The sequence below is a fragment of the Pelobates fuscus genome, chromosome 6, assembly GCF_036172605.1.
Source record: "Pelobates fuscus isolate aPelFus1 chromosome 6, aPelFus1.pri, whole genome shotgun sequence".
Taxonomy (NCBI): domain Eukaryota; kingdom Metazoa; phylum Chordata; class Amphibia; order Anura; family Pelobatidae; genus Pelobates; species Pelobates fuscus.
The window spans coordinates 303,960,601-303,983,900 of NC_086322.1; positions in this window are offsets into that span (position 1 = coordinate 303,960,601).

Below are 23,300 nucleotides of genomic sequence, written 5' to 3' on the forward strand. Positions count from 1 at the left end.
TTTTAACCTTTTAACAGCTCGGCCTAGAGGCCCTAGACAAATTTCTTGTTATCGAGACGCCTGCTGTGTTGTTGGTCTTGAAGAGGTTAAATGGAAATTCCTGTGCCTAAATATCTGTTTACTTTTTGTGTAAACGTGTGTTTTGCAAAATGCGGTGCTCAGAGATGCCCGACAGGTCGTCCTTTAACGAACGCCATGATTCAATATTAAAACGAGTGTTTCCTACTTATAGAGAATCTCAGAAATGGTTGCAATTCACTATTCTCTGATGCTGCTGTGCAGGTCTAACTATTCACCAGGAATCCCAAAGACAGGAAAAAGTATTTCTCAAAGGTACATCTTGTTGGAACATAATGATTGTTAAAGGGACACTGCAGGCCAATAAAGGCAACACGAGCTCTGCATCTGAATTAATGTTTTCGTCTGGGTATATCTATTAAACAGTGATTTTTTATTATTTTTTTTTTTTATTAGGGCAGTGGAGTGTCCCTTTAAAGTTTAAATAATATATCGGACAGCCTAGTGTTCTGGTTTTAATAATATCTCCATTAGAACTGCGTAATCTGCAGAACTGTACTTTATTACTGTATTTGAGACCCACTAAGAGACTCCTTTGACCGCGATGTTTTGTTTTGGTTCGGTTGCCATCGGTAGGATAGCTTTCTGGTATCTGGCATCCAAGAGTGCTGCTACTGTTTGGTCAAAAGGGCATGAAGGTATCGTAGCTTTACAGCGTCATTGACCCCAGTTTCCCACCATGCACCTCTGGCGTGAGTGCTTAGTTCACATGTTTGACAATCTTTCTCGGGAGTAACACACTGACCCTGGCGTGGACAGAATAGTTTTGGGGTTTGGCGCCATATAAGTGAATAATTTTCCTTATAGTTACACGAGGTTAAACTGGAACACCTGAACTGTCGCAGAGTTTGATCAATTTCTTCTTTTATCAGCACAGTCTGCCCTTAAAATAATCATATCCAATATTTTCTCTGTGCAAAATGAAATATTTTTTTTTCTCCAAAACACTGAAATTTAGTTATTGAAAGTGTATATTTTGCATATAGTTTATTTTAACTGTACAGTGTGTTTTTGTTTTTTCTCTCTTGCCTTATTCCTCTTACTCATATTTTAGTTTACATTTTTTTTTTTTTCTTCCATTGGACAAATGATCCTCATTTGCAGAACGGCTCTGTGTAATGGGTGTGAATGACCAAGCCTATTTTGTATGATAATAGTGAAGTTTTCAATGAATTCTCAAGTATATTTTTTACCAGCTTGGATGAAAGGTGTGCAAACCCTCCTTGACAGAGTTGGTGTGTTTAAATTTAAAATAATTGTATGTTTTGTGTGCGCTCGTGTTTGTTTTACATGGGAGACTTGATGCTGTTTATTCAGACAGAATGTTTTTATTTTATTTTTTTTCCTTACAAATAGTTTGAGATGGTTGAAGTGGACCTAATCAGACTGTGAACCTGATCACGCTCATTAATGATCTTTTAATCGTAAATTATTCATAGGTGCTGGTTTCAAAGAATGTATACAATGCTAATCTGAATAGCAAACACATTTTTAGTGTGTTTTACAATTTTAAAATCTCTTTAAAGCAATACGAAGGAAACTTTGTTTTTGTTTTTTATAGACGTCATCCGTATTTTCTCAAATTTTAATACAATAAAATTAATTTAAAGGATATTAAAAAAAATAAATAATAAACATCTTAAAATGAGCACGGTTAATTATATTTAAAATCGTCTGGGTCCTCCCAACCTACACCACTCCTGGTTACCACTGCCACCATTACGGCTTTTATTTATTATTTGGTTTTTGTAATTGTTTCATTTTGGATGTGAGTTGTTTGTGATTTAACTGTCTGATTCAATTGCTTTTGTTTTGTACAAGGATTTAAAATGTAGTTCCCAAATAGGACCAATGTGAAGTAGGAGGGGGTATATTTTTTACTATGAAATCTAAAAAGTGGTATATTTTACAGAATTTTCTGTGGCTTTCATTTTAAAGCGATATTTTTGCCCTGAATAGTAAAGATTATATGATCATATCCTGTAAAGGGATACGGGAGATATCTTAGAATATACCGAACGGTCACAAGGTCATTGTGTCAGCAGCTGCTGTTTTCTGATTAAATGTATCACTGTGATTAATTTACTGAGGTTCTACCTTGGTGATTAACCTGGTGGCAGCACGACTTGCCTTTCAATACTAAAGTGGTTAAATTCCGATCATATCGCACATTCTGACGTGCTGTAGGTGGATCCTTTCTATGGCATCTTCTCTTCCTTCTTTGAAAAAGTGCTGAAAATTGTGCTTATAGGATTGTAGCAAGTCTGTTTGGTTTTTATTTGCTGTTTAGTTGTTAAATGTAAAACACAAAACAACTTTAGGGGCTGCCTGATTGAGAAATTGGAACCTAAAAGTGGCACTGTCAATCCCCCCTCTGAAAACAGAGTATTTCATGAAGATAGATAGAATACTCATACTGACCGCGTTGGAATCTCACTGAAATTCCAACCCAGTCAAGAGATATGAGACAAAGCGGGGGCTACTCGACTCCTGACCAGTGTTGGCTGCGGGGAATTGGCTTTATCAATGGATGATCCACAGATCTCACAGGATCCTCCATAGACCTCAATGCTGTACTCTTGTACATACACGAAAGTACAGCAGTGACGTTGACTCCTGCTTCTAAAGCAGACCCATCAGGAGAAGATGGCAGCGCCCCTGAGGGGCAGGTTCAGGTAAGTAGAATCACCTTTGCCTGCTCCCTTGGCCACCAAACCCCCAGCAGCAGTGTCACCATTGGGGGTCTTTACAAAGTCCCCAGACCGTGACAGTGCCACTTTAGCACAGTCCAATACGGAGATTTTAAAACCAGGACTAATAGTTTGACAAAGAGTGCACTTATGGTACCGAATTTCCTTGAAGTGGCTGCTGGCCTATACAGTAACGAAGTCAAACGCACTTCGGAAATTAAATCCTTCTTAGAAAAGCCATATAGGTCTTAGTGACGGTATGGGCGGTATGTATGAAGATACATTCTGGGACAAAGTTCGGATAGTAAAGCAGTTACCAAGATTGCAATGGTTTCCATGGAGACTGCTCAGCTCGGGATAAGCGACTCTCAATGGAAACCAATGGAATTACTCATCAGATGGTGCAGTCTCCATGGAAACCAATGGAATCCTGCCAACTATTCCTCAACTGAAGCAGTCTCCATAGGAACCAATAGAGCTCTTCTGCTTCAGCCATGCAGTAATAAGCGGGATTCTATTGGTTCCATGGCAACTGCTCCAGCTGTGGAATAATAGCCGGTCTCCATTATGGTATGGGAGCCAATGGAATCCACTGAGTGCACCACAGGACCATATCTCTGTTTTCCAATGAAATTGGTGTACATTCAGAGATTTAAAGAAAGCCCTGTGTTTATCACTTTATCGTATATCATCAACATTCTTCATGCATTGAAAAAAGGCTTTCGGAATTAGTCACCCATGTTTAACAACATTGCATTTTCATTTTATCATTTTTTTTTTTTTTTTTATTACATTTTATATTTTTTGGCAACTGTGATGTAATTTTACACAACTGCTCTACATTTATTTTGCGGATGAAAAAAAAAATCTGTCTTTGCACTGAGTTGTAAATTGTTTGAAAACAAATTTTGAGGCAAAATCTGAATACATTGTATCATTGCATTATTTTGCCATGTGTTTGTACATTTTTATATTTGTTAATTTATGAATGATTTTTTCCAGTAAAAACAAAAGAAAAAAAACCCGTTCATGTCTTGAGTCTTTGTTGTTATTTTAATGTATTCACTGGCTGCTATAGGGTGTAACATTAGTAAAGAGCACTACAAACACGATACACTAAAGGAACTGATAAAATGGATAACGTTATCCTCAGATGATGCAGTTTATATCTTGACCCACAGTTTTTTTTTTTTGTTTTTTTTTATATATTAAATATATGCAACCGTTATGGTTCCAGGAGTGCCCTGGCTCTCCCCATTGTAAGCAGCCAAACCGTTTCAGAATAATTTGAATTCTTACCTAATGCCCACTGGGGCCTCAGGAAATCTCTGAGCCAAGCCGAGCAGTGCAGCATTTAGCTCATTGGCTAAGAGAGATCAGCTGACACTCAGCCAATGAGCTAACCCTGTACTGCAGAGTTTGGCTTAGGAGAGCTAACATAATGTATTCATTAGGAGTTTCCATCTCTCCATCGTTGGCAGTGAAGATCAGGAACATTATGAGGTGGATCCCAGGTAAGAAGTCCAATCGTTCAGGGCGAGCTGTAGTGTTCTTTTAGGTATTTAATCATTTTAGAGAGCACTAAAAGATCAATAAAACGTCTGTGGCAAACCTAGCCACTTCTGAACTATATTCATTTCAGGTTGTCCGTAGGCTGAATGTATAACGTGTCCCGTTGACTGTATGTGTATTGTACTGTGACCGTTCGCATGCTGGCAGCCGTATGCCGCCAGCATACAAAGCATTCGTACGACGAAACACGGCTATCCTGGCCATTCGCCGTACGAATGTGGACTCCCCAGGTAGACCACACATTCACAGGGCGTGTGGCACCAATTAACCGATTGCAACATTGTTGCAATCGGTAATTAAGGGCTCTCCTAGGTGGCCGTCGATCCACTACCGACCATGCGGCGGTCGGCCATCTTGGATCCTTTGTCTCTGCAGCGGTGTTCGGTCGTCGAGAGCCTGGAACTGAAAACGGCTACTCAGTGATCCGAACACCGCTGGACTTCCAGAGCGTTCGGGAGTACCGCGTTCGGTACATTATGTGTCCCGTACTTATTCGGTACTTTTAAACTCACCTTGATGTTTAAATGTATTATGTGCGGCGTTCGGTCAATTCAGCTGGGATCGGAGCGGTATTCTCACAAAGTGTGCGCCCCGACCCCAGCTATCTACCGAACGTTCGGTTATTCTAAAGTACCGAATATTACGGGAATTATGTATTTTAATGTCCATTGTCGGTTTTGCTGCACGAGGGGATAATCCACTTAATCGTCCATTTTAGTGGGAGTATCCTTCTCGTGCAGCGATGCCTGTTGGGAAAGTCACAATGCATGTTGGGAGAAATCCCCTGGAATATCTGTATGGAAACCCCTTGCATGGGGAACTGCATAAATACGCTGCTTGTGAATAAACCGAGTTAGTTGACTCCCAAACTGTGTTTCGTCCGGTTATTGGGAGGATTGGGGATATTGCCTTGCTTTCTACTCTGACTGTGGATTTCCTGAAGATACCAACGGATATCGTGGACTAATATACTGCATTCCGTTACAATTGGTGGCAAGCGACGGGATCCGAACCTTACAGCCGAAAAGCAGCGTTCGTGTAAACTGGAACTACCGAACAAGGAAAGCAAGGGCAATTCGTATGGAGATTGATTATACCATACTGAAACGACAGACTTTAAAAGAACTATTGGAAGCCAGGGGTAAGATAGCCAGCAACAAATCTAAGGCTGTGCTGATCGCAGAACTGATGGAGGGAGACCAAGCCCGCAGCGCTACACCTCCACCAGCCATGGAAGAGACCCCATTCCAAAAAGAGCTACGGACCAGGTTGGCGTTCCTACCACAACCATTACCGCTGGAAATAATGACCGTGATGATATCGGATGTACAGGATTATCTGATGGCAACCAGCACACCAGCAACACCGCCTAGGGCAGAGTCTGTTACTGCCTCCACCTACGGACAGGTAAAGCCCAAAGTCCCACATCACGCATTTAAAGCGTTTTGTGAAGAAAAGGACGAAATCGATGGGTATTTGCAGGACTTTGAGCGGCTGTGCGATTTGCACGATTTGGAACCCGCCACATGGGTGCCGCTGCTGGCAGGCAAATTATCGGGTAGGGCAGCTGAAGCCTACCGTGCTGTACCCCGAGAGGACAGCAAAGATTACCCTAAGGTAAAGAGGGCGATCTTAGAGAGGTATGCTATTACCCCAGAGGCGTACCGGCGGAAATTCCGGGGCTTGCGCAAGCCTGAGAAAGATTCACATGCAGAATGGGCGCACAAGCTGGACCAAGCCTCACTAGGCTGGATACAGGCCAGCAACGCTACAAACATGGAGGAGTTGAGGCAGTTAATGCTGCTGGAACAGTTTTTTAATGGTTTGTCCCCGGAAGCACAAGAATGGGTGAGGGACCGTAAACCACTCACCCTACCCGAAGCCGCTAAATTGGCGGATCAGCATTTTGATGCCAGGAGGCATCACGGTGCCCAAAATAAGACTCTCCCTCGGATTACAGGGACACCCAATAATTTTACCCCTACCAGCCCCACCGTACCCCTGCACCGGCCAGCACTGAATACTCCACCACCCCCCTCCCGATACAACGGCCGGGCTAACATTCAGTGTCACACCTGCAAACAGTGGGGGCACATTTCTCGAGAGTGCACCCAAAACAGGAGCCGGCAAGCTTGGAATCAAGTGCGACAAAATTTGGCACCCAGGGCTGCTGCGCACCATTACCAGGTAGCCCCCGCCACCCAAGAATTGCTGAGTGCTCAAATTGAGGAGCCTCTAGGGGTGCTGCATGAGGTAATGTCGGTCCGGGCCACCGACAACCGACAACATCACCGTCAGCTAGTAACCCTGGAGGGGAAGGAGGTACAAGGGCTCCGGGATTCGGGAGCCACTCTAACTTTGGTTGCACCACATTTGGTACCAGGCGCAACCCACACTGGCGGCTCAGTGGCAGTACGGGTGGCAGGGGGAGCAGTATACCGGCTACCCACTGCCAAGGTTCATTTGGATTGGGGTGTGGGAGAGGGAACTGTGGAAGTGGGGCTGATGCAGAATTTACCTGCAGATGTTGTGCTGGGGAATGACTTGGGCCAAATGACTTCCGCTTTTATTCCCCAGGCTCCGTACCAGGAGGCACACCCCGTAACCACCCGACAACAGGCTCGCACCACGGCTACACCGATACACTCTGAGGCTCAGGTAAGAGACCCTGTTCCCCAACTGACCCCCATGTCCTGGGATACCCCGACGACTTTTGCGACCGAAGTCCAGACCGATCCCACCCTCCAAGTATATAGGGACAGGGCACAAACAGACCAAGCAGGGCTAGAGGGGGAGCGGTTCATCTGGGAGAAAGAGTTGCTATACCGTGTCACGGCAAAAGATGTGGGGGGGTCTGTCACCTTAACTAATAAACAGCTAGTGGTACCCCAGAAATATAGACAGGAGCTGCTGAGAATTGCGCATGACATTCCCTTGTCAGGACACCTAGGGATGACCCGTACCCGATACCGTTTGACCCATGCCTTCTTCTGGCCCGGGATCTCTCAGGATGTGCGCCAGTATTGCACCTCCTGCGACGTCTGCCAGCGTGTAGGTAAACGAGGGGATCGCCACAAGGCCAGGCTATGTCCCCTACCCATCATTGCAGAACCCTTCAGCCGAGTAGCGGTGGATATCGTAGGGCCCTTGCCAAAACCCAGTCCCTCTGGCAAAAGATATATCCTAACTATAGTGGACTACGCCACCAGGTACCCCGAAGCTGTAGCTCTCTCTAATATCCACGCTGAGACCGTAGCGGAAGCCTTAATGAAGGTATTTTCCCGAGTAGGGTTTCCCCAAGAGATCATCTCAGACCGAGGTACCCAATTTACGGCCGAAGTTACCCAACATCTGTGGAAGGTGTGTGGCATTAAGCCAATAGTTAATTCCGCCTACCACCCCCAGTCCAATGGGCTATGTGAGCGGTTCAATGGGACGCTGAAGCAGATGCTTCGGACGTTCGGGGAGACCCACAAAGACTGGGAGAGGTTTCTACCTCACTTACTCTTTGCTTATAGAGAGGTTCCCCAGGAGTCAACAGGATTCTCCCCGTTTGAGCTACTATTTGGGAGGAGGGTGCGGGGACCCTTGAATTTGATTAGGGAACACTGGGAGGGGGAGAGTCCCACTAACGAAACCCCTATCATATCATACGTCCTGGAGTTCAGGGACCGTCTGGAGGCGCTAACTCAGGCTGTACACACCAACCTCCAGGCGGCCCAGCAACGCCAGCGACGCTGGTACGATAGAGGAGCCAGGGACCGCAGCTTTCAGGTGGGACAGAAGGTCTTGATCTTAAAGCCCGTCCGCACCGATAAGCTGCAGGCCATCTGGCAAGGCCCATACCAGGTAGTGGAGCAGCGATGCGACACTACCTATGTGATCGGCCCCTGCTCAGGGGTAGGGAAGAGACGCATGCTCCACGTGAACATGCTCAAACCCTACCATGAGAGGATCGAGGATGTGACGGCAATCTGTGCCTCCTCCTTAGAGGATCAGGAGAACCTACCCTTACCTGACCTACTAGAACCCGAGGAACAGATAGAGCCTTCCCGGGGAGTCCAGCTGGGGGAGCGGCTAAGCCCCCAGGAGCGTGCCCAGGTACAGGCGCTGATTGTAGCCAAAGGGACTACCTTCTCCAATTTACCTGGGTACACTCCGTTAGCCACCCACCGAGTAGAGACCCCGGGACAGCTACCTATGCGCCAGGCTCCCTATAGGGTTCCGGAATCAGTCCGTACCCATATGAAAGCCGAACTAGACGAAATGCTGCAGCTAGGGGTTATCGAACCCTCCGATAGCCCCTGGGCATCGCCGGTAGTCCTGGTACCTAAAAAGGATGGCACCACCCGATTCTGTGTCGACTACCGGAGGCTAAATGACAAAACGGTGTCTGATGCCTACCCGATGCCCCGGATAGACGAGCTGTTAGATAAGATGGCACGGGGCCAGTACCTCACTACCATTGATTTGTGTAAGGGGTACTGGCAGATTCCTCTAGCCGATGACGCCATCCCCAAGTCAGCGTTTGTCACCCCGTTTGGCCTGTACCACTTCAAGGTCATGCCTTTCGGGATGAAAAACGCTCCGGCTACCTTTCAGCGGATGGTAGATCGGCTACTGGACGGTTTTCAGGAGTATGCCTGTGCCTATCTAGATGATATAGCCATCTTTAGCCAGACCTGGGAAGACCACCTACACCACATCGGGGCGATCCTAGATCGCATTGGGGAGGCTGGGTTAACCCTAAAACCTAGCAAGTGCCACATAGGTATGGCCGAGGTACAGTATCTGGGCCACCGTGTAGGATGTGGGCAGCAGAGGCCTGAGCCAGCCAAGATTGAGGCCGTAGCAAAGTGGCCTACCCCCAGGACTAAGACCCAGGTGCTGGCGTTCTTAGGGACGGCAGGCTATTACAGGAAGTTTGTCCCCGACTATAGCACCCTGGCCAAACCCCTAACGGACCTGACCAAAAAGAACCTTCCCCGACTGGTTGTCTGGGCCCCAGAGTGTGAGCAGGCATTCCAACAACTCAAGACTGCTCTCACTAATGCTCCTGTGTTAACTGCTCCTGATCCAACTAAAAGATTTCTTGTTCACACAGACGCTTCCATGTTTGGATTGGGGGCAGTACTGAGCCAAGTGGGAGCCGATGGCGGAGAACACCCCGTAGCCTATTTAAGCCGCAAGCTACTACCCCGGGAAGTGAGCTACGCCGCCATCGAGAAAGAATGCCTGGCCGTGGTGTGGGCCCTTAAAAAGTTGCAGCCATATCTGTACGGACAACCTTTTTCCTTACTCACAGATCACAACCCGTTAGTGTGGCTAAACCGTGTGTCTGGAGACAATGCCAGGCTGCTGCGCTGGAGCTTGGCGCTGCAGCCCTTTGACTTTACTATCCATTACCGGCCAGGAAAACAAAACGGTAACGCTGACGGGTTATCCAGACAGACTGAACTCGAGAAGTGATCTGTGAGTACTCTCCCGGACATCCCCAAGCCGATCCGTTGGGATCAGACTGTGTATGCCGGCTTGGTTCTGGGGGAGCATTGTGGCAAACCTAGCCACTTCTGAACTATATTCATTTCAGGTTGTCCGTAGGCTGAATGTATAACGTGTCCCGTTGACTGTATGTGTATTGTACTGTGACCGTTCGCATGCTGGCAGCCGTATGCCGCCAGCATACAAAGCATTCGTACGACGAAACACGGCTATCCTGGCCATTCGCCGTACGAATGTGGACTCCCCAGGTAGACCACACATTCACAGGGCGTGTGGCACCAATTAACCGATTGCAACATTGTTGCAATCGGTAATTAAGGGCTCTCCTAGGTGGCCGTCGATCCACTACTGACCATGCGGCGGTCGGCCATCTTGGATCCTTTGTCTCTGCAGCGGTGTTCGGTCGTCGAGAGCCTGGAACTGAAAACGGCTACTCAGTGATCCGAACACCGCTGGACTTCCAGAGCGTTCGGGAGTACCGCGTTCGGTACATTATGTGTCCCGTACTTATTCGGTACTTTTAAACTCACCTTGATGTTTAAATGTATTATGTGCGGCGTTCGGTCAATTCAGCTGGGATCGGAGCGGTATTCTCACAAAGTGTGCGCCCCGACCCCAGCTATCTACCGAACGTTCGGTTATTCTAAAGTACCGAATATTACGGGAATTATGTATTTTAATGTCCATTGTCGGTTTTGCTGCACGAGGGGATAATCCACTTAATCGTCCATTTTAGTGGGAGTATCCTTCTCGTGCAGCGATGCCTGTTGGGAAAGTCACAATGCATGTTGGGAGAAATCCCCTGGAATATCTGTATGGAAACCCCTTGCATGGGGAACTGCATAAATACGCTGCTTGTGAATAAACCGAGTTAGTTGACTCCCAAACTGTGTTTCGTCCGGTTATTGGGAGGATTGGGGATATTGCCTTGCTTTCTACTCTGACTGTGGATTTCCTGAAGATACCAACGGATATCGTGGACTAATATACTGCATTCCGTTACAACGTCAGCATTTGGTCAGTTTACGTCTAAACGTTTCCTAGGCTGCCACTTCCATAAATCTATATTTGTGGTCAGAACCATAAAATCTGTATGTAGATAATGGTAGTGCAAGCCTGTAAAGAGGGCTCTCCAAGGTAAAAGAATAGAGAAAACATATAATTGGATAAAATGAATTAAATAAAGGGGAGAAGTGGTTGGGATGACCTGAGAAACGGCAACACAATACAATTCTATATTCTATATATAATATTAAAGGGGCCTCAGTTAGGAAAAAGGACAAATGAGTCATTTATTACATGTGAGTTTACCGAGGAAGAGGTTCTATTTCAACTCTCAAAAGTCAAGACAAATAAGTCAAAGGGGCCTGATGGAATACACCCAAACTTATTAAAAGAGCTTAGTGGTATACCAGCAAAACCATTAACAGATTTATTTAACCAATCATTGTTAACAGGAGGAGTCCCAGAAGATTGGAAGTTAGCGAATGTTGTGCCCATTCACAAGAAAGGTAATAGGGAGGAGTCGGGCAACTATAGGCCAGTAAGCCTTACTTCAGTAGTGGGGAAAGTAATGGAAACTATGTTAAAGGATAGGATTGCTGAACATCTAAAATCACATGGATTTCAAGATCAGAGACAACATGGGTTTACTTCAGGGAGATCATGCCAAACTAATCTTATTGATTTTTTTTGATTGGGTAACTAAAATTATAGATTAGGGTGGTGCAGTAGACATTGCTTACCTAGATTTCAGTAAGGCTTTTGACACTGTTGCACATAGAAGGCTTATAAATAAATTCAATCTTTAAGTTTGGATTCCAATATTGTTGAATGGGTAAGGCAGTGGCTGAGTGACAGGTAACAGAGGGTTGTAGTCAACTGAGTATATTCAAAGCTTGGGCTTGTCACCAGTGGGGTACCTCAGGGATCTGTACTTGGACCCATTCTCTTTAATATTTTTATTAGTGATATTGCAGAAGGTCTTGATGGTAAGGTATGTCTTTTTGCTGATGATACTAAGATATGTAACAGGGTTGATGTTCCAGGAGGGATAAGCCAAATCGCAAATGATTTAGGTAAACTAGAAAAATGGTCAGAGTTGTGGCAACTGACATTTAATGTGGATAAGTGCAAGATAATGCATCTTGGACTTAAAAACCCAAGGGCAGAGTACAGAATATTTGATAGAGTCCTAACCTCAACATCAGAGGAAAGGGATTTAGGGGTGATTATTTCAGATGACTTAAAGGTAGGCAGACAATGTAATAGAGCAGCAGGAAATGCTAGCAGAATGCTTGGTTGTATAGGGAGAGGTATTAGCAGTAGAAAGAGGGAAGTGCTCATGCCATTGTACAGAACACTGTTGAGACCTCACTTGGAGTATTGTACGCGGAACTGGAGACCGTATCTCCAGAAGGATATTGATACTTTAGAGAGAGTTCAGAGAAGGGCTACTAAACTGGTTCATGGATTGCAGGATAAAACTTACCAGGAAAGGTTAAAGGATCTTAACATGTATAGCTTGGAGGAAAGACGAGACAGGGTGGGGATATGATAGAAACATTTAAATACATAAAGGGAATCAACACAGTAAAGGAGGATACTATATTTAAAAGAAGAAAAACTACCACAACAAGAGGACAGTCTTAAATTAGAGGGACAAAGGTTTAAAAATAATATCCGGAAGTATTACTTTACTGAGAGGGTAGTGGATGCATGGAGTAGCCTTTCAGCTGAAGTGGTAGAGGTTAATACAGTAAAGGAGTTTAACCATGCGTGGGATAGGCATAAGGCTATCCTAACTATAAGATAAGGCCAGGGACTAATGAAAGTATTTAGAAAATTGGGCAGACTAGATGCGCCGAATGGTTTTTATCTGCCGTCACATTCTATGTTTCTATATATAGTCAGAGTAAAATAATATGGAGTACATTACCTGATTTTTAATTCTATTTTTACATACTTTGTAAAGGCCCCTGATGGTGACATCGCAGCTTAGTGTACGGTGGATTTGACTTACAGCAGAGGTGAGATGTACTTACCTGGTGTTGTCCCCCTAACAGGAGTCATCATCCTTCTTCATCTCTTGGCACTTCAACAATCAGGAGCCCACATCATGTTTGAAAGTACAGCACTGTATGTCTATGTAGGATCCCATGAGACCATGGAAGCCTCCTTAGATATTGTCTTGCGTTTAGTAAAAGCTAGGGGAAGTGACGTAACTTGGCGGTAACTTAGTATTTTCACAGGTTTTGTGAAGTGTCAAAAAAAAATAAAAAGCGCAGTCCCTACTTTGTCTTATGAAATCTTTTGAGTCCATGAGAATTTCAGTGTAATTCCAATATAGGCAAGTATTTAATAAAGGGGGGGGGGGAGAGAGGGAGTGACAAACCAATCCAATGCATTACATAGGAAAGCAGTGGGAGGCTATTGCACATGCACCAATCAGCATCTCCTCATAGAGATTCATTGAATCATGGAGATGCTGAATGTGTGTGCTACGCACTAGGAAGCACCTCTAGTGGCCGTCTGAGTAACAGCCACTAGAGGTGTTAATAGGCAGTAACGTAAACACCGCCTTTTCTGGGAAAAGGCAGCGTTTATATTGAAACTAATACAGGGACAGGCTATAGACACCAGAACCACTACATTAAGCTGTAATAGTTCTGGTGACTACAGTGTCCCTTAAACAAAGTTTCAAAATTATTTATGCAGCACAGAGTGTTTAATTCGGAATTTTTCCAATTCCAATTTATTAGTAAACAATATTTTACATGAAGATAATTTTTTTTCCCCTCTGGAATTGCTCATATTGTTCTGTGCTCTTATATTATATGATATTAGAAGCGATAGGAAATGAAAATCCCTTTTCTGTTGTCACAGCAATTCGATCTTCAAAAGGTTTAATTTGAAATCTTTTAACAGCTGTCTGCATAAATCTCATCTTTATTTGAATAACATTATCGCCATCAGACAGGATTGTTCTAACAAAGAAACAGAAAACTCTGTATGCAAAGTGTGCAGGAGGATTGTGCGTTTGTATTATTGTGTGTGTGAATGTCTCCGATGTTCATAATCACTTATCCATGAATGTATTAATAATTTAATTGATAAAATAGAACCTAAAACAAAGTGGAGGATGGGAAGGGGAACAGCCTGGAAATAGTGTTTTGGGTTATTTTAAATATCTTCCGCCTCAGAGATCGTGATATTCCGTTGGTGTTCTATCGTGTGACCTGAGAACATGGAGGATGAGACAATTCTGGGAGATTGCATCTGCCGCGCATCACGGACCAAGATCAATCAACTCTCTGACACTGGGGGATATTTATCAAGGTGCTCTGTAAAGTGGTAATTAAAGGCTTACCCCAACCACCATGACACTTCAGTGATTTGCAGTGTTATATAGTGGCCGGATTATGCATGTGCCGTGTTACAGCTTGAAACATTACATATACTCAGTTATTGGCACTTGTGTGCCAGGGGCTAGTTGCACCCACCGGCACGTGACATTGGCAGCACAGAATTTTGTTCGGGGCTACTTAATGTAAATTCTGTGTATATTTTATGTCTGTTGTCAGCGCGCACTGCACTACTAGCTCTCCCCTCCCTCCCCATGGGAGAAACTCCTCCCTTACCGGCCCTGAAAGTGCCGGTTGTCGTTATAAAAAAAAAAAAAAATCAGCACCAGGAGCTGCGCCTAGTGCGGGGTTAAAATAAGTTAAAAGGAAACTATAGTGATAGAAATACAAAGTTGTATGTCTTACACTATAGTACCATCAGCCCCCTTCTATTACTTCCGTGATTCCAGCGCTGATGTCCCTCGGCGCTGGGTCAAGCTCCGCCTCTGCACATAAGCCAACAGGTGGGGGGGGACCTAATGCGCATGTGCTTTCTTATGGAGTTTTAGCCAACGATGAATGTCCTCATGCATAGCGCAAGGACGTCCAGCATCATTTAACAGACCTGAAGTCCCTCTAGTGGCGGTCTACCATTTTCTTAACGGCAATAATTACCTTTGCAGGGTTAAGGACAGGGACACTGCTTTTTAGTGGGTGGAGGGGGAATGCCCTATAGGACAGTTAGAATGTTAATTAATTATATGTTATTCAGGGATACAGTAATCCTTTAAAGAAACATTGAAAAAATATCTATATTACACAATGGGGTAGAGATAAAAACACAGTAGAAGCTGCAGACCCACTGTCTAGCCTTCGCAAGCCTTTCAGTCTGTGCCAGTCGGGAATTCTCCAACCAGAGGAAACGCCTCCATGTTGGAGCCACGATCACAGCGTTCCTGTGTAATACAGCTCATTGAGTGTGTGCTAGCTCAGCGTACGTACTGCCTACGGTGGCGCTAATGGAAGCGGTAGAAAACCTCCCTGGCTGTCTGATTGGCCCAGTTACAAAAGTGACTGTTTCTAATGAAACTTTAGAAATTGTCACAAATAGGACAACTCGAGAAATATTATTATTATTATTGCCATTTATATAGCGCCAACAGATTCCATAGCGCTTTACAATATTATGAGAGGGGGGATGTAACTATAAATAGGACAATTACAAGAAAACTTACAGGAACAATAGGTTGAAGAGGACCCTGCTCAAACGAGCTTACAGTCTATAGGAGGTGGGGTATTCGAAACATTAGGACAGGAAATATCAAATAGGGTGGGAGTGAAGCAGAGCTGGAGGAGAGCACTGTCCCATAGGAGAGAGCAAGAGACAGGTATGTAAGGTAGAGGTTACTCTGGGAGGCCATAAGCTTTCCTGGAGAAATGGGTATTAAGGCACTTCTTAAATGATTGAAGACTAGGGGAGAGTCTGATGGCAGTAGGCAGGCTATTCCATAGGAAAGGAGCCACCCGCGAGAGGTCCTGCAAGCGCGAGTTGGCCGTACGGGTGCGAGCAGCTGACAGGGGAGGGGGCAAATGCCCTCCTCTTACTCCCCCCTCCCGCTCTTCTTACCCCCCCTCCTCCTCTTCTTACTCCCACCTCTTCTTACTCCTCCCTCTTCTTACCCCCTCCCCCTCTTCTTACTCCCACCTCTTCTTACTCCCCCCTCTTCTTACTCCCCCCTCTTCTTACTCCCCACTCCCCCTCTTCTTACTCCCCCTCCCCCTTCTTTCTCCCGCCCCCTCTCTTCTTACCCCCCTCCCCCCTCTTCTTACTCCCCCTCCCTCTCTTCTTACTCCCCCTCCCTCTCTTTTTACCCCCCTCTTCTTACCCCACTCTCTTCTTACCCCCTCCCTTTCTCTTTTTGCCCCCCCTTTCTCTTTTTGCCCCCCCTTTCTCTTTTTGCCCCCCGTCCTCTTTTTGCCCCCCGTCCTCTTTTTGCCCCCTCCCTCTTTTTGCCCCCCTCCCTTTCTCTTTTGCCCCTCCTCCCCTCCCTCCCTTTCTCTTTTGCCCCTCCTCCCCTCCCTCCCTTTCTCTTTTGCCCCTCCTCCCCTCCCTCCCTTTCTCTTTTGCCCCTCCTCCCCTCCCTCCCTTTCTCTTTTGCCCCTCCTCCCCTCCCTCCCTTTCTCTTTTGCCCCTCCTCCCCTCCCTCCCTTTCTCTTTTGCCCCTCCTCCCCTCCTCCCCTCCCTCCCTTTCTCTTTTGCCCCTCCTCCCCTCCCTCCCTTTCTCTTTTGCCCCTCCTCCCCTCCTCCCCACCCTCCCTTTCTCTTTTGCCCCTCCTCCCCTCCCTCCCTTTCTCTTTTGCCCCTCCTCCCCACCCTCCCTCTCTTTTGCCCCTCCTCCCCTCCTCCCCACCCTCCCTCCCTCCCTTGCCCCTCCTCCCCTCCTCCCCTCCCTCCCTCCCTCCCTTTCTCTTTTGCCCCCCCTCCCCTCCCTTTCGCCCCCCCCTCCCCTCCCTTTCGCCCCCCCCTCCCCTCCCTTTCGCCCCCCCCTCCCCTCCCTTTCGAACCCCCCTCCCCTCCCTTTCGCCCCCCCTCCCCTCCCTTTCGCCCCCTCTCCCCTCCCTTTCGCCCCCCCTCCCCTCCCTTTCGCCCCCCCTCCCCTCCCTTTTGCCCCCCCTCCCCTCCCTTTCGCCCCCCCTCCCCTCCCTTTCTCTTTTGCCCCCCCTCCCCTCCCTTTCTCTTTTGCCCCCCCTCCCCTCCCTTTCTCTTTTGCCCCCCCTCCCCTCCCTTTCTCTTTTGCCCCCCCTCCCCTCCCTTTCTCTTTTGCCCCCCCTCCCCTCCCTTTCTCTTTTGCCCCCCCTCCCCTCCCTTTCTCTTTTGCCCCCCCTCCCCTCCCTTTCTCTTTTGCCCCCCCTCCCCTCCCTTTCTCTTTTGCCCCCCTCCCTTTCTCTTTTGCCCCCCTCCCCTTCTCTTTTTGCCCCCCTCCCCTCCCCTTCTCTTTTTGCCCCCCTCCCCTCCCTTTCTCTTTTTGCCCCCCTCCCCTCCCTTTCTCTTTTTGCCCCCCTCCCCTCCCTTTCTCTTTTTGCCCCCCTCCCCTCCCTTTCTCTTTTTGCCCCCCTCCCTTTCTCTTTTTGCCCCCCTCCCCTCCCTTTCTCTTTTTGCCCCCCTCCCCTCCCTTTCTCTTTTTGCCCCCCTCCCCTCCCTTTCTCTTTTTGCCCCCCTCCCCTCCCTTTCTCTTTTTGCCCCCCTCCCCTCCCTTTCTCTTTTTGCCCCCCTCCCTTTCTCTTTTTGCCCCCCTCCCTTTCTCTTTTTGCCCGCCCCTTTCTCTTTTTGCCTTTCTCGTGTGCACCTTCCTGTCAGTCCGGCCGGGTACAGGAAACAGAAATTCCTGTTCCGCGCGGAACAGGAGTTACTGTTTTCTGTACCCGGTCGGAATGACAGGAAGGTGCACACTTAGCACCTTCTTATCACTCCGGCCGGGCACCGCGGACCGCACAGCAGCTCGGCCACGCTACAGGGAGGGGAGGTGAGAAGCTGCAGCCGCCTGAGGCTCTTAACAGAGCGCTCAGGCGGCTGCAGCATTTAAAGGGGCGGCCGGGCCCCCTGATGGCGGGCCCCCCTCCAAGCCGGGCCCTTGGACCATGTCCGAAGTGCCCGACCGGTCAGTCCGCCCCTGTTGACTACTTACTCTGGGAGGTTGGCCCGGCCCTCCTGGCACCATAACGACTACACAGAGCAGTAGTGGTTATTGTGCATGGATTATTTCTTTAAATAATCTACAAGTGCCCCAGTAGCCAGCAAGCCAGCCAGCCCACAGGCTGGCCAGTAGCCAGCCAGCCAGCCAGCCCACAGGCCACCAGTTAGGCTTACAGCCAGCAAGCCCACAGCCTGCCAACCGCAGCCAGCAAGCCACAGCCTGCCAGCCAGCAAGCCACAGCCAGCAAGCCACAGCCTGCCAGTCACAGCCAGCAAGCCAACAGCCTGCCAGTCGCAGCTAGCAAGCCCACAGCCTGCCGGCAGTAGCCAGCAAGCCCACAGCCTGCCAGCCGCAGCCAGTAAGCCCACAGCCTGCCAGCCGCAGCCAGTAAACCCACAGCCTTCCAGCAAGCCCACAGACTGCCAGCCAGCAACAGTAATTAAGGTAAGAGGAGCCAACTTGGCCTAGGTATCAGTGAGCTATGTTGTGTTGCTATATTGTGAATAGGAACCAGAGTGTTGGAGAGACCCCCCTCCAGGCCCCATTAGACTCCATTGTAGTCTCTAATGGGACCTGGAGGAAATTATTTCTAACACACTCTCTAAAGGACACTGAGATAGCCTCTGCTAGAATGCTCCCCCCCCTCCATGGCCCATTAGCCCTCAATTGTAGTCTCTACTGGGGCCTTGAAGGGATTATTGCACTTTTGTTCCTTGTGTCTAAAGATTGTGTAGGGTGTGGCATGGAGGCGGGACATGGGTGGCGCTTGCTGCGGAGTATGGGTGGGGCCTGTAAGGGGGCCCTTGATTTATTTTGCCCGGGGGCCCTGAGGGTTCTCAGTCCGCCCCTGGGCGGAAGCCAGACTGAAGAGGGTCAAGGAGAGAGTTGGAATTAAGGAAGTGAGACACACGGGTAAAGACAAGTCTTTCCAAAAGCTTTGATGAGTAAGGGAGCAGGGATATGGGACGATAGTTCGAGGGGAAGGACGGGTCAAGAGATGGTTTTTTCAGGATAGGTATTACAGTGGCATGTTTAAGGTCAGCAGGAACAGTGCCAGAAGAGAGAGAGCAGTTAAAGATGTGTGTTAGGATAGGCACAAGACAAGGGGAGAGAGATCTGATAAGGTGAGATGGGACAGGATCAAGTGGGCAAGTGGTGGGGCGAGAGGAATGGAGAAGTGCAGCCACCTCTTGTTCAGTAGCCGGGGAGAATGTCTGAAGGGTAGGGAAAGCATGATTTATGTGTGGTTGAGAAAGAGAACGGCAAGGAGGGGAGAATTCTTTCCTTAGCTGTTCGATCTTGTCGGTAAAGTAACATGCAAAGCTATCGGAAATAAGCTTCGTTTGGGGGGTGGCCACAGCAGGGCGGAGAAGGGAATTAAAGGTGTCAAAGAGACTCCTGGGATTGTGGGAGCATGAACTAATGAGTATAGAATGAAGTGCTCTGTGGGTGTGGAGTGATCCCTTTTAATGACATCATTATTGTGATCTGTACCTCCCTCTACTGTAATGTAAAGTACTAAGTACACTATAATTAGCAATGTAACCTAATTACACCGGTTAGAGCCATTAGCCATTCTAAATACCTCGAACCATAGCATGATAATCCTTATAACCCAGCGTTAGAAGAGTAAATGGAAATATACTTAATATCCACTAGGTGGCACCACTACTCCATATAAAAAATTACAAAGTGTGCATGAGAGACGGTCAGATTTTATCATGGATTTTGTTTTAAATTAGCATATATATAATCACGCAATAGATATAATGGTGATTCAGAGGATGAAGCTTGATTATTCACTACATTTAATTTCTTCTGTATTTTACCAAACCACTCCCGAATCGTTCTGTAAGAGTTCTATATTCGTACGCTAAAATAAGAACATTTAACGTTGCTCAAAATTGGTTCAGGAACTAGTTTCCAAACAATTCCTGAGCAGTTTCCTTAAATGAATAAATGCCAAAAATACAAATTAATAGAATGTCAATATCTGTCCCACAAGCTCCCTAATAACAAGCAAGGGACCGGTCAGTGTGGCCCCTGGTAATCACCGAGCAGGGTTAATATGGCGGGTGGGCTGTAAAATGTTCCTTCCTCGTCCGCTCACCTGACACGCTAATGGTACAAGTAAAAAAAACAACCAAAAAAAAAATCAAGTAAAAACCCCTTCTCCAAGTGCCAGCACCCCGCCGCAAGGCCGCCACTTTCCCTGTTATCATTTCTGCTCTGGCCTAAGTCTGTCCAGGGAGTCCATCAGTTTCCAAAGAATTAATTGGTGGTGTGGGTTATCGCAGTAAGCTTGGCCGTAATATAATTTTCCCATAGTGTTTGTTATCTGCTAGTTATAAAGAATTTTTTTTTTACAAAAATTACTGTTAAAGTCCCTTTTTACCATTTATAGGAAATGTATGAAATATCCTGTTTCTAACTAAATATTTGTAGAATGTTTTCAATGATATATTATTATTATATATGATAATGTATTTTAAGTTGCAAAATGTAAAGTCTGTGTGATTTATATAATACGTGTATTGTGTGATATCCATGTTAGTGTGTGTGAATTATATAAAGCACGTATTGTGTACTACACATGGGTAGTGTCTGTGTGATGTGTATAATATGTGTATTTTGTGATCTGCATGGTAGTGTCTGTGTGATCATTTAATACATGCGTGATTTATATTGTGATGTGCAGTGTAATTGTTATTCTGATTTACATTTTCAGTGTGTACACAGTGTGTATACAGAGGACACAGTACATCAGTGTAAAGTGTAAACTAGTATTGTGCATGCTCTGTACATATTGCTTGCGTGTGACACACGTGTATTGTGATATTAATGTTGTGATACACGCAGTAGCACACACACAATCCTTGGAGCCCCGGTGCAAAACTGATCTAATGCCCCCCCTCTTCCCGACAGATACACACAGATACACATACATACACACAGACACATACACATACATATACATACAGAAACACATACATACACACAGACACACAAACATACAAATACACATATATACAGACAGGCACAAACATACAGACACACATACATACAGACACACATACATACAGACACAGACAGACACATACATACATACATACATACATGAGACACACACACATACAGACACATACACACACACACACACAGACACACAAACACATACATACAAACAAAAACACACATATACAAAATGTTTAAGTCACCCTCCTGTTTCCTACATTTTAGGTGCAGGAGGGTGATTTTCCCTGGGGTCCAGTGGTGGCTCAGGCTGGTGGGAGTCAGAGTTCCCACTCTGAATCCCTCTTCTTCCTCTCGCGTGGGCTCTCCCTGGGAGTTGGGAGGAGTGATGGGCAGTCACTTCCTCCCAGCTCTGATGTCATCACAGAGGGCCCCCGTCGCGCTGTTAAAGCGCTGCAGCGCTGACCGGGGCCCTCTGGAAATTCATCTCTATCGGGTGGCCCTAATAGCACGGGCCAGCCGATGGGCCCTTTGAACGTATGGCCCTGGTGGTTTGCCATGCGGACCGGGGCCGCAACACATGGCGGCGGGTACCCAGTCTTAGGGGTCCACAAGGCGGCCGGGCCCCCGGGAGTGACGGGCCCGGACGCAGCTGTGACCCCTGCGACTGCGGTATGTACTCCACTGGATACAGGTGTAATGTGCGATAACTATTCTACTGTGATTCTACTGCACAAACTAAAAAACACAGATATTGGTGATCATCCGCTAACCTGGTTTCGATCATATGTATCAGATCGCTCGCAATATGTGTCCATATCTGACAGCAACTCCCTCCCTCTCCCAGTCACGTGTGGTGTTCCCCAGGGTTCCATTTTCGGCCCCCTACTATTTACATTATTCATAAATGATCTGCCTAAAGCCTGCAAATCCTCAAATGTACACATGTACGCAGACGACGGTAATCTATGCGTCCAAATCTGATCTACCGCAGCTTGAGCCTGTGCTCCAAGACCAGTTCAGAGGAAGAAAAGTGGATCGCAAAAAACAAACTCTTCCTGAACACTGACAAAACTGTCACAATGAGCTGTGGAACAGTACCTAAATTACACAAATTACACAATTCCCACCTATCCATCAAAACAAATTCAAATAGCACACTGACCGCAGTCCACTCTTTCAAATACTTGGGTATGATATTAGACCCCAATCTATCTTTTGGCCTCCACATAGAAAAACTTGCATCTAAAACTTTATCCAAAACTAGGTGCCCTGTACAGAAACAAATCCCGCCTAAGCCCTACAGTAAAGGAAACTATTGTACAGCAAATGCTGATGCCAATCATTGATTATAGGGATGTAGTATATGCATCTGCACCGCAATCCCACATTAATAAACTCAACACATTGTATAACTCGTTCTGCCAATTTGTGCTACAATGTAATTACAGGACCCACCATTGTGACATGCTAAAAGAACTAAACTGGCTGTCTCTGGTATCCAGACGCACCCTTCATCTTTCCAGCCTTGTGTTTAAGAGCTTTTCTGGGAAACTCCCATCCTACCTGAGCAAAATGCTCTCCTCGGCTGTTCCCACCTCCTATAACCTCCAACCCGGTACCAGCACTTTATTTAGTCTGCCTCAATACAAAAAGAAAGCAGCCTGATCCTCCTTCTCCTACAGAGCGCCGCACACTTTCAAATCTTCCCCAAGTCCTTTAACTCCTTAAGGACCAAACTTCTGGAATAAAAGGGAATCATGACATGTCACACTTGTCATGTGTCCTTAAGGGGTTAAGAGATCCCTCTGTACATACCTCAAAACAGAATGCACCTGTCATGGTTGATTCTATATTTCCTACCTGTTCTATGTTAAATTTTGTATATATTGTGTATTAATATTGTATTTGTATTTTATTGTGCCCTATTGTATCTATGCAATGTTTTGTGGACCCAGGACATACTTGAAAACAAGAGAAATCTCAATGTATCTTTCCTGGTAAAATGTTTTATAAATAAATAAATGATAAATAATTTGTGTTGTGATCTATGTTGTGCACATGTCTGATGTGTTATATTACAAACACGTCTGTTGCTAAATGCCTTCCCTGAGATTATATATACATCCATGCCTCCATTATATACACTGTAGCTTATTCATTTCTCAAAGGACCGAGTACTTTTTCCTATACAAACGACCAGAAAGCTTATTTTTTGCACAAATATTGATTTACTGCGTAGGTTTCCTACAGACACGACTGTCAAGAGAATGCCAGATGTTCTCAAAAGGTCAATTTCTGCTTTACAGAGGTGGTTAGTAAAATGCGTCACGAAATGGAATAGAAAGGGTCAACATCGTAAGTTTGAAATTGTAAAATTGTGTTATTGTATCACAAATATCTTGATCAATCAATGGCCGCCATGTGGTCAGTGTTGGTGGCTTCTA